The sequence below is a fragment of the Gossypium raimondii genome, chromosome 7 (genome assembly GCF_025698545.1).
Source record: "Gossypium raimondii isolate GPD5lz chromosome 7, ASM2569854v1, whole genome shotgun sequence".
Classification (NCBI taxonomy): Eukaryota; Viridiplantae; Streptophyta; class Magnoliopsida; order Malvales; family Malvaceae; genus Gossypium; species Gossypium raimondii.
Window position 1 is genome coordinate 17467308 of NC_068571.1, and position 17389 is coordinate 17484696.

Consider the following 17389-nt stretch of genomic DNA (forward strand, 5'->3'; position numbering starts at 1 on the left):
AAGATCCAAGACTGCATCTAAGACTTTTTCTAGAAGTCTGTGACTCGTTTAGACAACAGGGTGTTCCTGTAAATGCTTTGCGGCTTAAATTGTTCCCATATTCCTTGAGAGATCATACAAGAGAATGGGTGAATGCTCTGCCATCGGGAACATGGCATCATGGAATGATTATTGCCAGAGATTTTTTCTACGATATAACCCACCAAATATGAATGCCAAGTTTAGAAATGTCATCACATCTTTTCAGCAATCGGAGGATGAAACTCTATATGAAGCATGAGAACGATTCAAAGAATTACTTCAGAAATGTCTGATGCATGGATTGCAGCACTAGACGTAGATGGAGATATTTTGTAATGGGTTGAATGGGCATACAAGGATGGTAGTTGATGCTTCTGCCAATGGTACCTTGTTGGATAAATCTTATAATGAAGCATATGAGATTTTGGAAAAGATTGCCATCGTCTTCTTCTTTCTGTCTCTACACAACCGTTACCCTCTTTTTTTTTCTCTTTTTTTTCTATCGCCCCCTCTAAGGTTTGCTTTTTTGGCTTTTATAATCATTTTCCCTACGGAAAATCCAACAGCCCATGATTTTCTTCCCTCTTTTTCAAGTAGATATATCTGATACAAGTTCAACAAGGCTTAAAACGGGTACGCTTTGAGTGCTGACTAGGCATCGTCCCGCTTTGCCACAGCATTCATGTTGACAAACTGTTCAACCCTTTGCCCCGGCAAACCTCCACTCCTTTACTTTTTGTTCCTCATCCTGCACCTGTCAATCCACCACCACACACAACCCTTCCACAAGCAATTAAAAATAATTAACATTTAAGTACAACCCAAGCTCCTAATGTAATGTCAAAACTAGAAAAATACTAACTAAAATGCAACTAAATGTACCTAAGTACAACTAATTAGCTAGATCTAAAGCCATGAAATATGAATCTTTTCAAGAGTTATCACATGTTCCTAACCAATCACTTGTATTTCTAGAAACTCAAGCACACAATTGACAAAAAAAATCAACGAAAAGCATAAAAATTTAAAACAAATTTTCTACGTTACCCCCCACACTTTAGACCACACATTTTCCTCAATGTATAGCCCCTATAAAGATAAGGAAAGAAGTTACCTAGTTGGTCGTGATAGCTCCATAGGCTATTGGTAGGTGCCTCCTCCTTTGATTGTTGAAAGTTCACATTGTTTGTGTTTCTGCCATGTTGGGATTTTGTACAAAAATTCATAAATATATCAATTGAATTCTAGTAATTTATAAAACATAACTATTTACAAAATCTAAAGAATTAACTTAACTTTCCTAATAGAGTTTAAACCTAAAGAAATAAATCCTATTAAATTATATATCATTTTAATGTATTATTCATCTTCCTCTTGGAGTCCTCTTTTTCTCCTCTCCTCCTTTTGTTTCCTCTGTAGAATTATGTATTGCTTATAGACATAATCTCCTAGCAATTTCTTTAGGGGGTTCATCTCTTTGTCCTGTTGCTCCATAGGCACTACTGCTCTTTTACATAATTCTATGATTAGATGAGGAAAGAATGTTCCTTTTTCTGATTTCGTGCACATTCAATCATATTACGATTTATCTATGTACCAATGCATACTTGTTTCTTTTGCAAGATGACATAAACTAGAATAGCTTAAATTGGGCTAATAAAAAAAAAGATCAATTGTAGGCCAAATCCTTGACCACAAAAATTTCATCCATATTTTTGCTTTTGGAGTCATCAATTGGTTGAATGTCTCAAGTATTGTTGTTCCTGATTGATATGTCCAAACTTCTTTTCCCTCTATTAAAAATCCCAAAGTATCTTCCATATCTACGTTCTTGAATTCTTTGAGATCTGCTTTATACAAGTAATCATGATAATAATATGGAGCATCATAAAATTGACTAAAACTTCTTTCAGTTACCAAGACATTAATTCCTCTGAATTTAACAAAGGTTCGCATTGCATAGAAGGGTCCTATTGCTTCTCTTTCTTTTAGCACAAGATAAAATTCCTGTACCATGGGTATTACTGTAGGTTCTTCAGGTGGTAAACAAAAGTTATTCCACTCTCTTTCTATTGCAATCTCCCACATGCCTTTAAAATTTCTCATTAATAGATCAAAACCTTGTTCTTGGATGAATGTATAAGGTTGGAGTTGCTATAGATATTCGTCTATGCAGCTTTCCTGGAATTCAACAAATGAAGATGTTATAGAAGAATTTTTTTTCAAACCTGAATGGGTTGTAATGGCTCTTCTTTTACTTGTCACATTCTTGAATAGTGGCAAAAAAATCTTGTTTTCTCCACAATGATGTGTAGGTAATTGATCAGTCATAAATCGATGTAGCAGATTCAACTAGTTTTCACATTTAAGGAGCTCGAATATAAGCATTTTCGTTATATTTTAGTTAAGTTTCTTTAGCTTTACTTACCTTCAATAAAATGTGCAAATTAAGTCTTTTATTGACCCTAAGGGCTGAAAGAGCCTAAGGGAGAGCTAACGTACATTGCGAGTGTGCAGGAGACCATTAAACTACATTTTAGACTAATACTGGATGCTATGTCACAAAATAGGAGGCCAGATGTCGCAACATAGAGAGCAGAATGGAGAGAGTACGAAATTGCCTTCGATGTCACGACACAGGTTGAGGGTGTCGCGACATACCCCTAAAGACATCTCAAGGAGGTGTATACTACCACCTCTGTCGTGACACAGGTCTTGGTGTGTCGCGACATCGACTCTAGGATGGAAAATAAACATAAAGTAAAGGGGTTTAGGTCTAGACAATCGAACTTAAAGCTTGAGAATGTCAACTAACCTAGGGTTAAAGGATAATAGCCACCTGAAGGCTATAAATAGGCTTCTTTGGCACATGTTATAGACAACATTCCATTAGCCTAGATTCTTCCTTTAGATTTAGTTTTGTTTTCTTACTTTCTTAGGTTTTTTAGAGTTTAGTTTATTTTTCTTTGTTTTATTTCAAGAGATCTGAAACGTGAAGGAGATTAACTTTTGTGGATTCGCATTTATTATCAATATCAATCAAGCTTTTCTTAACCTTTCTACTTCAATTATTTCATTATGATTAATTCTTTCATCTATTCCATGTTGTTTATGAAAGCCATGAGGAAATAATCCATCTGAAGGGGATTAACGATCGGAGGTATGATCTATTAACTATTTTGTAGGGTTACTCAACGAATCAACTGTTTGGGAAAGGAAGAACATGAAACAAATCATGGGCCTGAAAACCTCAGGACGTCATCAAGGTGGGAATTAACTCAAAAATGGTATTGTCCATTCGTGAACACCTTCACCCCAAGCCAGTGTGGACTGTGAGGTCAGAAGATAAGTAATTCTTACTGACTCGTTATGTTAGTAGAAGATCGGAAGATCCTGCTAGGGTAGTGACTAGTTGATTGACAAGGAACCTGAAGCAATAGTTGCTGGGGATTAACGAAGCGAACTAATCACCCATAATCGAAATTTGATTTACTCTACTCTTCTATCTCTTGAGTTTTAATTATTTTATGTTATTTTAGTATTATTATAAAATCCATAAAAAAACTTTTTTATTCTTTCGTACTATAATTTATTTAAAGTACTAATTAGATCTTTTAGTGTCTAGGTTAGAATTGATCTAGTGCTCACCTCTCTTATGTATGATCCTCGGAGTATTCACATACTTCGTTGTAAAACTATACAACTGGATCCATATACTTGCGGATACTGATTTGTCATTCTATATTTTATTATAGTATTCACACTTTGGATGTTAGTACGCTCATAGGCGGTTAACTGCTCACACAAGCTGACAAGAATCTAAAAAAAATGCTAGATTCTAGCCATTGTTATGGTATCCACCACCGATACATAGGCCATGTGTCCCCTTTATGCAGATTTTTCCTTCCTTTTTAAATTGATTCATTTTAATCTGGATTAATTACCTACCTAGTTTTTACCTTTTGTAAGATTGATATTAATTCAAAATTGATTAAATTACATGCTAATTTGATTAATTATGAATTGTTGATAATTATTTGAGATTTTAAATTCTAATGTTAAGTGTTTCTATTTGCGTGTAGTGCCTTATTACTCGGGTTCGGCGATCGGACCGGGTAATGGATGTTACAGCCTATAAATACAACCCCTATTCCATGAAAAATTCTCTCATCGATATTATGTTTTTAAGTCTCTGTTCTGAACCAAGTTTGTAGCAACCAAGGTAAGCCTTTGTCCTGTTAGGGTTGATTGTGTAGAAAGCTAGGCTCGCTTGTATGTGTGAATTTCGTAAGTTTTGTCTGTTTAAGTAATATATGTGTTTATGTATGTTGCGAACTAGTCAGACCATTTACCAGTAAGGATAAAGGCAAAGAAAAACACATTTAAATTCTCAAGCTTTATCAGTGAGTGGTTAAGAATTATCATAAGTGTGCTAGCTATCATGTTTTTCCCTATGAATGCTCAGGGTTCGTAACGTGTGTGCGAATTGTTACGTTTTCCAAAAACCTTGTTTTTAAACTAAGTTCTAATGGTAAGATTTTTCTACAAAACCTTATTTTTAAAGTTCTAATACTCTGTTTTCAAAATATGTTTTCAAGTTATGTTTTTAAGCTATGTTTTAAAGATATGTTTCACGCATGCTCCTATGCCAGCCTCTGTTTTCAAGCATGTACTGAAAGTACAATTTTATAAGCTATGTTTTTGCGAGCTCTTTGATGCAAGCTCTATGTGATAAGTTTCTGCGCAAGCTCTTTTGTGAGCCCTTATGTTGGACATATTGGTATACCAAAGGATTGTGACTACTCACATATAAGTTTTGTGATTTTTGGCGTTGATGTAACAACCCGTTTTTCAGTGGTGTTGGAAATAGTGGTTTTGGAACCACAAATTCAACGAGTAAATTCATAAATTTTATTATTTAATATTTACGAGTCAAATATGGTTTTAAAAAGATTTTTGATGTGATAATTTATGCTATTTGAATAATTAATTAAGTTCAAGTGGTAAGACCCTAAACTCAAGTAGTTTTAGAAAATGAGGTATTGGGACTTCGATTCTATAAACCGAGCCATAAATATTTTTATAAATATTTACGAAGTGTTATTAAGGTTGTATTAAAGTTTCATTAAGAAATTTTAATGTCTCGATAGCTAATTAAAGAAAAATGACTAAGTTGTAAAAGATGTAAAACATAGTAATTATTACATTTAGATGATTAAATAGCTTCTTAAATAAATAAGGAAGGACCTATGTGATAATTTAGCCTTAATTAATAAGGTTGACTGACAACTTGAATGAAAATGATAAAATAAAATATGTTTAATGGCAAATTTTTAAATATGTAGAAATGTAACTTAAAACATAATGAAATTCATCAACAGTTTTCTTCATTCTTCATCTTGGATGGTCGAAACCTCCATTTTCAAAAGCTTGAAGTTTCGACAGCTTTAGGTGGACGCATGTAAGCCATTTTCACCCGTTTTTAATAATTTTTATATTTTTAAGATCGTTGCAACTAGGTCTAACTAGTCCGTACCTACGATTTTGAAATTGTTAAAGATATTGAATGTTTCCATTGATGAATCTATATAATTTTATTTATTAAATGATGAATTTGAAATGTTGGTTGATATTTAAAAGCATTTTGTTAAGTAATTTTGATGAATTTTTTGATTAGGGACTAAATTATTGAAATAGTAAAAATACAAGGATTTGATGTAAAATTGTTGCAAAAATGGGCTGTATTGGATGCCATGAATATTTGGTTGGCATGGGTTTGCATTAAAAATGATTAATTTGCATGTTTTAGGCTCAGTGACTAAATTGAATAAAAATGAAAAGTTGAGGATAATTTTGTAAAAATGTTAAAAATGACTAAATTGCATAAAATAATTTTTTTTACTATCTAATTAATGAATTGAATGAAATTATTAATTTAGATCAAGATCGAGTGAAAAATCGAGGAGAATGGAAAATTACCAAATAGCCCCTATATTTTGACATTTCTACAATTTGGCCAGGTAAGTTCGTATGGTTAAAATTTAACATTTATATACATAGGTGATTGGTATTACATGATATTATATATATATGTTCCATTGTTGGAAATGACTCATTATCTAAGTTATAATATTGAATTTGATGCTCGGTTTGAATTGAACGCGGGATAGAGTACATTCGTGTTTTGGTGTGCTATGGGGGTTTGGAGTGGAGATGGTATTGGAGGGAGATATCGGTATATTACCCATGTAAACCGAGGTTCAATGTTGTTGCAAACTCTCATGTTATACTTTCTATTTGGTGTGATTCGGGTGGATCAGCTCTTATGAGCTTCTATTGGCGTGTTTCGGGTGGACCAGCTCTTATGAGCTTTTGTTTGGCGTATTTCGATTGGATCAGCTCTTATGAGTTTCTGTTTGGTGTGTTCGGTCTATCTAACAATGTACTCTTATCCGTAAGTCGTTCTTCGAATAGAAAATCTCGGTAAGGTAATCTGTTTACTGAATTTGAAAGATTTGTTATTTACTAAATATTGATCTGAACATAAATGAATTCATCAGTTGAGATTGTGGATGATGCTTAGGTTTGTGCTAAGCTTATGGTTGCATTATATCATGTTTAATATTAATGATATACATTGAAATGGTAAGTGGACAAATAGAAATATGCTTATGTTCATGAAAAGGTGGTAAGATTCAAAAGGTGTATTTTTTTTAATAAAATGGTTTATCATGTGGTCAATTAGGTTATGTGTTGATATGGAGTTTAATTAAGGTTGTTTGGATGAAACGTGATCATTTTAATGAAAATGTAAGTATGAATGTTTTGTTGTGATTGAGGTGCCTAAATGACATATTGGTTGAATGGACTTATAGTATATTGAAATGGTCTCCTTATGCATATTTTGGCATGTTTTGGTGCCTTGATCATAGGTTCATTTGGCGTAATGGTACTTGTTGAAATTGGGTGAAAGAAAAGGCTTGATTTTGGCCTATTTCTTGTCCACACGGCCTTAGACAAAGGTGTATGTCTTAGTCGTTTGTGACACACGGTTAGGCAACATGGTCATGTGTCCCCTGTAGGTTGTTAATGTTTGCTTTTTGAAAGTTGCACGGCCTAGCACACGGCCTGGCACACATGCGTGTGAAGCCATTTTGAGAGTTACACAGCCTGGCACACGGGCATATGGCTTGGCCGTGTGACCCAAGTCAGTGAGTTACGCGGGCATGGACAAAGGCTGGGACACGGGCTAGGACACGGCCGTGTGTCCCTATTTCGAATGTTACACAGCCTGAGACACAGGCGTGTGTCTCAGCTGTGTGAGCCACACGGTTTGGTCACACAATCGTGTTTTCTAACTTTTTCCTAAACTTTCTAAATGTTTTTTATTTAGTCTCGGACTATTTCTATTGTATTTTTAGGGCCTCAAGGGCTCGATTAAGGGAAGTTATGAATTTATTTGAATAAAATTGGAATATGTATTGCATCGATGTATGAATTAAATGGTTTAGTGTTATGTTTGTTTGGTAATGCTTCGTAACCCTGTTCCAGCAATGGATACGAGTTAGGGGTGTTACAGTTGAGGCCTTGGGACATGTGGAGAGATATGGGAATGTCAAGCTATACTCCATTCAATGGGACATGTTAAGGACTCTTTGAGTCAAGCTGAGGCAATATAAGGAGATCTGCAATATCCAACAAAATAGATAAGTTAAGATAAGTAAGTTTGGGCAAGTGTGAAAACATATTTTATATTCCTCAACCATTTTGATAAGACAAGTATGTGAGCATGTTTCATGCTATACAAGATCAATTTTTAAACAAGATCAAGCTAAGTCTTTTTAAGTATGATTTTTCAACAAGCACATGGGAAACTGTTTTTACAAACTAATGTTTTCTGACAAGCAGAATCTACAAATTGGGTCTCGCACCTTCTCCACGAACCCAGCATGCGACATGATTTTTCAAGCTAAGTTCTGTTTCTGTTTTAAACTCTTTATTTTTAAGAATACTCCGACTATTCCTAATTTTCACTGACTTCGCAATGAACTGACCCACTCCTCTCTTACATTGCAGGTAAGTAGGTCACAAAAGGTAGTGGTGAGGTAGATGACTCGGTGAGACCCATTCCTAAACAGATATCGGTGAACTTGGGAAATAGGCGATGGGGTTTTATTTATGTGGGATTAGTTTGATTATAAGCTACATCTGATATTGAAACCATTTCCTTAAGTTTACTTCATTTTGATTTATTATCAGTTTTTTTGAACTATGCACTAAGATAACTGCTTGTCAATCTATCTCTTCCTGATATGAATAAATTCTGATGTTTCCATTATTTTTCCCTGCATGCGTGCAATGTTGTATTACTAATATAACATGCCAAACCCGACCCTTTAGAAGAATCTGAGTAAAACATGTCACTATAGAGAAATCATCAATCTTTAAAATTATTTTTGGCGTATACTCTGTAAACCTGGGGTTTTGTATTCAACATTTAATACAAATAATAAAATTAGTGTAAGCCATATGGCATATAAGCTTTAAAAATAAAATTTTTCATCGTATGAAATAACTGGAAAACCATTTCATATCTAAAATGAAGCTTCACAAAAACATAGTTTATCAATCATAGGTTTCGAACACAAATTCTTCTCAAATTACAATAAGACATCACCCCCCACAGTACAAAATAACAGAAGTCTCACAACAGTAGATGTCCTCTAGCGTAGTCTAACAAAATGTCTTCCTCTAGCAGTAAGCCTGAGAAGGAAAAAGGGAAATGGGGTAAGTTTAAAAGAACTTAGTGAGTTCAAAAAGAAGTCTTAACAATAACCACTAACACTTCAAGCAGATCATATCAAAGAGTCAAGCACAATCATATAGTTCACCAGATGGTGAGTACCATACACAGACAGTCTATTCGTCGATTTACTATTCTTTTGGCACATACACTACACTCATATGACCATCTAGATAAACCTTCTTCACACTAACCATGTACCCAAGTCCTTAACTAGATTCATATCATATATTCCATTCATATTCCTTTGTCTGTATCATTTGTCATGATTTGCCAATCTGGGTTGCAACATACATTTTCCCTACTAGAGGCTACACAACCATTTTCATGTATTGCGATCTACTAGTTTAATGTACATTCCATTGAAGGCATCGCCATGAATATTTTTCCTTCACATCATTTTCATGATTCAATCTGTATCATTCTTAGCAGAACCAGAAGGTAATAGCTTAAGCATGAAGAATGGTTCTTACACTTTAACACAAACATTATAGACCCGTACTGACAACTCTGAACAACCACTTTTCATATACACACACTTCACCTTTACAAATCATAAGTACTTAACTTACACGAATTATAAAACAGGAATACCACACACATGGAAGTATGAAAGAACTCCCCAGAAATACAACAGTCTATATAGCATGACCTTTTCCTTTATCACCCAGTCTACAGTGTCTTGAGCTAAAATATAAATAATTAAACTTATCAGATCATTACACCATCGAACCCAAACATGCATGCAAGAAACGTTAACATTTAACATGGAATTAAGAAACTTCCTTCCTTACATACGAATCTGATACCTATGCATGTAGAGTTAAAAATACGTAAATAACTATGAAACTAACCTAGGGTTCATCGGTATTTACTAGAAAGCTAAAACAAACGTAGGAGTTGGCTGAATACAGCGAACCCAACTTCATATAGGTTTTTGGACTTAAGCTTTTCAGAGAATGCAGAGAAAATCAAGAAGAAGATGGATGTAAAGAAAACACAATTTTTTCAGTGAAGACACTGATATCTTTAAATACCTAAGCATGGAGACAAAGTTTAGTGGAAGGATCATATTATTCCACTAACTCTCTTGATTTTTGTGGTTAAGTGCACTTACCATCATTTTAGTCTTATTAGCTACAGTATCTTAGTTACATTCTAACTAGTTCTCACTTGGCTAACTAAATTTTTTATTAAAATAATAAACAAATCTATTAACTACAAACTTAATGAATTCGCCTAAACTTCTAGGATGACGTCTACTCAACAAAAGAATCCCCCAACCCAATGATCTTGCCAAAACACAGGATTCATCAATTGGGACATACACAATATACTATACTTATACAAAATTAACACTTTACTTTCTCAGAACTACACTTAATACCATGACACAATAAAAAGTAATCAGATACAGAGACTTCACCGGGCAAGCTATTACAACTCTCGCCTAGTTAGAAAATTTCGTCCCCAAAATTCATACCTAAAAATAACTAAGGATACTGCTCTTTCATTTAGTTTTCTCTTTCCTATGTAGCTTATTTAGTACTATGATTTCTCCATAGAACTTTTACTAAGAGAATTCTTTTACTTCTCAGCTTTTTTACCTCTTTTACTAGAAAACAAACAGGTTCTTCTTCATAAGACAAGTTCAGTTCAACCTCTAATTCTTCAATCTAAACAACATGATCAGGATTGGATCTATACTTTCTCAACATAGATACATGAATCACATTGTGAATCTTTGATAGCTCAGGTGGTAGAGCCAATCTGTAAGCTATAGGCCAAACTTTTTCAAAAACTTCTTAAGGTCCTACAAACCTTGTACTTAGCTTTCCTTTCTGGCTAAAACTAATAATTTTCTTTCAAGGAGAGACTTTCATAAATACCTCATCCCCAGCTTCAAATGAGATTTCTTTTCTTTTCAAATTTTCATAAGCTTTTTGATGATCCTGTGCAGCCTTTAAATGATTTCAAATAACAGAGACTTTCTTTTCAATTTTTCATACTAATTCAGGACCCACTAATTTTCTTTCACTATGCTCTATCCAACAAATAGGTGTTCTACACCTTCTCCCATGAAAACTATTATTATAAGAAAACTTAAATAAAATAACATACATTTCCCAGTTTAGTCCAAAATCAATACACAGTTTCTCAACATATCTGTCAAAATCTGAATAACACTTTCAGAATGACCATCAGTTTGAGGATGAAATGCAGTACTAAACTGTAACCTAGTTCCCATAGATCTCTGTAACTGATTCCAAAACCTTGAGGTAAACCTTGGATATCTATCAGACACTATGGAAGAAGAAATTCTATGAAGGTGCACTATCTTAGCAATATACAATTCAGCTAACTTCTCTAAAGAATAAGTAGTATTCACAGGCAGAAAGGGAGCTGACTTAGTAATACGGTCTACTGTTACCCGTGCAAAATTCTTTTTATAAGGACTGAGAGGCAAACCTGATACAAAATCCATAGTAATTCTATATCATTTCCACTCTGAAATTTCTAGAGGATACAATTTACCTGAAGGTACCAGATGTTCAGCTTTGACTTTCTGACAAGTTACTTGAAATATACTCTGCAATTTCTCTTTTCATACCAGACCACCAATATCAGCTTTTCAAATCTTTATAAATTTTGACACTCCCAGGATGGAGTAAAAAGGTCCCTGATGAGCTTCCCTTAATAACTCTTTCCTTAGTCCATTCCCAACTAGTACACACATTCTATTAATGAATCTTAACTCACCATCATTTCCTAGACTGAAATTTGTTGCTTTGCCAAACATCATTCTCTACTTAAACATTTCACATTGAGCATCTTTCATCTGCTCTTCCAATATCTGTGAAAGAAATGTTGGTTTTACTACTAGTTCTGTTAGCAAGGATCCATTATTAGACATACTCATTTTTGCTCAAAGAGACAATAACACTACCTCAATTTTTCTACTCCAAACATCTGCCACCAGATTTGCCTTTCCTGGATGGTATTCAATGATCAAATCATAATATTTCTACAAATCTAACCATCTCATTTGATGCAAATTCAGATCCTTCTGAGTCATCAAGTACTTTAAACTTTTGTGATCAGAGAATACATGACACTTCTCTCTATACAAATAATGTCTCCAAATCTTGAATGCTAACACCACTACTGTCAATTCTAAGTCATGAGTTGGATAGTTTCTCTCATGAGGTTTAAGCTGACATGATGCATAAGCTATAACGTTTCCTTTCTACGTAAGTACACATCCTAACCTATTCAAAGATGCATCAATATAAATTGTATACTCTATCCTAGACTCTAGTTGTGCCAACACTGGAGCTTTTAACAATACTATTTTCAATTTCTCAAAACTCTATTGACATTTATCATCCCACTCAAACTTTTCTTTCTTTTTTAGTAACCGAGTCAGAGGTGATGCTATCATAGAAAAATCCTTCACAAATCTTCTGTAATAACCAGCTAATCCTAGAAAAATGCGAATGTTAGATGAATTTTTGGGCGTATTCCACCCAAGAGCTGCCTTTACCTTGATGGGGTCAACTTTAATACCATCAGAAGGGATAACATGTACCAGAAAATGTACCTCTCTAAGCTAAAAATTGCACTTGCTGAACTTAGCATATAACTGATTATCACGTAGATTTTTCAGTAAAATTCTTAAATGTTCCTCATGGCCAGTCTCATTCTTAGAGTAAACCAATATGTCATCAATAAAAACCACTACAAACTAATCTAAGTATGACTAAAATACTCTTTTCATCAAATCCATAAATATAACAGGCGGATATGTCAATCCAAAAGGCATTACCAAAAATTCATAGTGACTATACCTTGATCGAAAAGTTGTCCTAGATACATCATCACCTTTAATCCTTACTTGATAATATTTATACCTCAAATCAATTTTGGAGAAAATTGTAGCCCCACTTAACTAATCAAATAGTTTTCAGTCCATGGAAGAGTATACTTATTATTTATTATGACTTTGTTCACCTGGCAGTAATTTATACATAAGCGCATAGTTCCATTTTTCTTTTTTTACAAACAGAATTAGTGCACCCCATGATGACACGCTTGATCTAATAAAGCCCTTATTTAACAGATCTTGCAACTAATTTTTTAAATCTTTAAGTTCCAACGGTGTCATCCTACATGGAGTACAAGAAATAGGTCCTATTCCAAATTCCAGTTCAATCAAAAACTCTACCTTGCTCTCATGAAGCATTCTAGGAAGTTCCCCATGAAACACATCTACAAATTCTCTTATCGCAGAAACTTGACTAATCTCTTTTCTTGATTCAGATGAATCCATGATATAAGCTAAATAAGCATCTGTGCCCTAAACAATCATTTTCCTGGCGGACACTGCATAAATTATCAAGTTCGCCATTAGTCTATAAACCAGACATCAACATTTCTTTACCCTTAACATTTCTTAGGTGTACACTTCTAGTTTGACAATCAACCATAACATTCTGTCTCTAACCCCAATTTTTTATTAAACTCGTGGGAACTTAATAATAACAAATCTGCCAAAAATCTATATTCGCTAAAAACTAATGGACAATTTCTGATCAACTTATTCACCATAGTTCTTTGACCTAAGGGATTTGATACTAGCACATTCGTTTCAGAGTATACTACTTCAAGATTAAGACCCTCTATACCTTAGTACAAATATATGAATGAGTAGATCCTGGATCAATCAAAGCATAAATATTGTTACCATGAAAAGAAAAATTACCAGTTATTACTTCAGGCAGATCAAAATCCTCCTTAGCTTTCATCATATAGGCTCTTGTTGATGCTCAATAACTTAACTTACTAAGATTTTTCCTATGTGTTCCCTATACTGAACCAGATTTAATTGTCATTCCAAATCTACTCTCATGTTGAATCTTTTGAGAGCTTCTGACTGATTGTTCAATGCTTAATTCAATCTTTAACCATATAATCTTTAGACCCACACCCAAAACATGCCCTTAAACGCTTCTTGGATTCACCACCATGATTCCTACCATAATATTCACATTCACGTTCCATCATTCTAGAACCATCAAAACTTGCCATAGAATCAGGTGGTCTATTGAATCATTCACATTTGAAACTTATGAACTGTGAATCTTTTAAAAAGTTGAAAAAGTTTGATCTCTAGGTTTCTTAAAACTTGCTAGTGAGGGATAACTTCACCTACCTCTCTTTATCCTTTCACTTTCAAAATTCCTGCTCCTATCTCTAATGATCAATTTTATATTATGAACTTTTGCTGTCATTACTGCAAGTGTTTTACATTTAGCTGCTGCAACCAGTGCACGAATCTCATCCCTTAGTCCCCATTCAAACTTATCACAAATTTCTTTTTCAGTTTGAAACATGTTCTTTGCATAGCAACTAAGTTTAAGAAATTCCCTCTCATATTCAATAACTGACATTCTCCCTTGCCTCAAATACAAAAAATATTTCTTCATCTGTTCAACATAATCTGATTAACATATCTTTCTCTAAACTTTTCTAGAAAGAAATCTCAGTCAATCATTTGCTCAAGAGTCACATTAACCAAAGTTTCCCAGCATTGGTAAGCTTCTCCTTCTAACTGCGATATATCATATCTAAGACTATCATCAGAAGTACATTTCAATTCCTCTATCACCCTACACAAATGAGATAACCACTACTCAATCATAGTAGGATAATCACCTTATCACTAAAGAACTCATTGGCACCTCTTTTCTTACTTACTCTTACAAGGTCAACCTTAGGTGGAGCCATAGTAGGTACTAGACGAGTAGGATGTGTTAGGCGAGCCACTTTAGGCTGTGGTTGTTGTGGCTGATGTTGTTGAGGCTCTTGATTATTATGGCATCATAGTGAAAAACACATTCCTAAATGCATTCTTTACATTTTCCATATTATTAGCAGTAGTAGCTTCTTCCTGTGTAGATATATGACTTCTAGTTCTTTACACGTGGCTTCTCAAGAACCATTAGGCATTTCCTTATATTATTAAAAATAAATTCTAACTTAATACGAAAAATTAAAGACTAAGCCAAAGGTGTACTGTTCATGATGGGGTGTGACACAACCATCAGGTTTTCGAGAATCGGTTAAACCTTAGCTTTGACACCAACTTGTAACATGCCAAACCTGACCCATTAGGAGGATTCGAGTAAGACATGTCACTACAGAGAAATCATCAATCTTTAAAATCATTTTTGGCATATACTCTATAAAACTAGGGTTTTGTATTCAACATTTAATACAAATAATAAATAAGTGTAAGTCATATGGCGTATAAACTTTAAAAAGAAAAATTTTCATCATATGAAATATAACACTGGAAAACCATTTCATATCTTAAATGAAGCTTCAAAAAAATATAGTTTGTTAACCATAGGTTTTGAATACAAATTCTTCTCAATTTACAATTAGACATCACCCCCTTTAAGTCATGCATAATACAAAATAACAGAAGTCTCATAATAGTAGATGTTCTCTGGCGTAGTCTAACAAAATGTCTTCATTTAGTAGTAAGCTTGAAAAGGAAAAAGGAAACAGGGTAAGTTTACAAGAACTTAGTGAGTTAAAAAAGAAGTCTTAATGCTAACAATTGATACTTCAAGCAAATCACATTAAAGATTCAAGCACAATCATATAGTTCACCAGATGGTGAGTACCATACACAGATAGCCTATTCGCCAATTTACTATTCTTTTGGCGCATACACTATTCTCATATGACCATATAGATAAACCTTCTTCATACCAACCATGTACTCAAGTCCTTAACTAGATTCATATCATATATTCCATTCATATTCCTTTGTTTGTATCCTTTGTCACGATTTTCCAATTTGGTTTGCAACATACATTGGCCTTGCCAAAGGCTAGACAACCATTTTCATGTATTGCGATCTGCTAGTTCAATGTACATTCCATTGAAGGCATCGCCATGAATATTTTTCCTTAACATCATTTTCATGATTCAGTCTGTATCATTCTTGGTAGAACCAGAAGGTAGTAGCTTAAGCATGAAGAATGATTCTTACACTTTAACACAGACATTATTGACTCATATTGACAACTTTGAACAACCATTTTTTATATATGCACAGTTCACTTTTACAAAGCATAAGTACTTACCTTATACGAATTATAAAACACGAATACCACACACATAAAAGTATGAAGGAACTCACCAGAAATACAACAAAGTCTATATAGCAAGACCTTTGCCTTTATCACTCAGTCTACAGTGTCTTGAGTTAAAATATAAATAATTAAACTTATTAGATCATTGCACCATTGAACCTAAACATGCATGCAAGAAACATTAACGTTTAACCTAGAACCAATAAGCTTCATTCTTTACATACTAATCTGCTATTTATGCATGTAGAGTTAAAAATATGTAAATAACTATGGAACTAACCTAGGGTTCATCAATATTTACCAAAGAGGTTTGTAGGAGTTGGTTGAATATAGCGAACCCAACTTTAGACAGGTTTCTGGACTTAAGCTTTTCAGAGAATGCAGAGAAAATCAAGAAGAAGATGGATACAAAGAAAACACAAAGTTTTTCAGTGAAGACACTGATATCCTTATATACCTAAGCACGGAAACAAGGTTTAGTGGAAGGATCAGATTATTCCACTAACACTCTTGATTTTCGTGTTTAAGTGCACTTATAATCATTTAAGTCTTATCAAGTACAATATCTTAGTCTCATTCTAACCAGTTCTTACTTGGATAACTAAATTGTCTTATTAAAATAATAAATAAATCTATTAACTACAAACTTAATGAATTCACCTAAACTTCTAGGATGGCATATACTCAATAGAAGAATCTACTAACCACAAATCTCGCCAAAACACATAATTCACCAAAACACAGGATTCACCAATTAGTTCGTACACAAAATACTATACTTAAACAAAATTAACACTTTACTTTATCAGAACTACGCTTAATAGCATGACACAATAAATAATTACTAGATATAAAGACTTTGTCGGGCGGGCTGTTACAACTTAATTAGGTTAAAGAATGTTTTATTTCTATATGCGAGTCAGTTTTACTATAGAATACTGTTCATGCGAACCCAGTATGTTTGCGACCCCAACATGCATGCAAACCTTAGTTGTGATAATCTTACTATTAAGCGAACCTATAAAAGTGTGAGAACCCTTGTATGAATAAACTCTTTTATTACAAAGCTTGTTTGCATGCGAACCCATGATGTATGTATACTTGCGAACCAAGGCTTGATGTGTGCAAACTTAGGAAAATTTGCGAACCTCAGATTTTATGCGAACTTGTGTTTTGGTGTAAACTTATGCTTTATGTTGCATTGCGAACTCATATATTATTTGCGAACCTACGTTGTTGTATGAACCTTATTAATTACTTCTAAGTTTTTGTACTTTTATTTGAATTTGTTGAATTACTCTATTTATTTCATTTTTGTGAACCGTTAAGTTTTATTATTTAGATTACATGCGAACCCTACCTCTATTTGTTTAATAAGCTCGCATGTTTTACATTCTAT

The 17389-nt window shown here is 33.8% G+C and overlaps 1 non-coding gene across 1 annotated transcript; it reads right to left on the reverse strand.

Moving 5' to 3' along the window:
• Positions 1-217: 217 nt before the first annotated feature.
• Positions 218-324, reverse strand: LOC128042648 (small nucleolar RNA R71). The gene has a single exon (XR_008198163.1). It is a non-coding gene; the product is annotated as a small nucleolar RNA R71 (small nucleolar RNA).
• Positions 325-17389: the final 17065 nt, after the last annotated feature.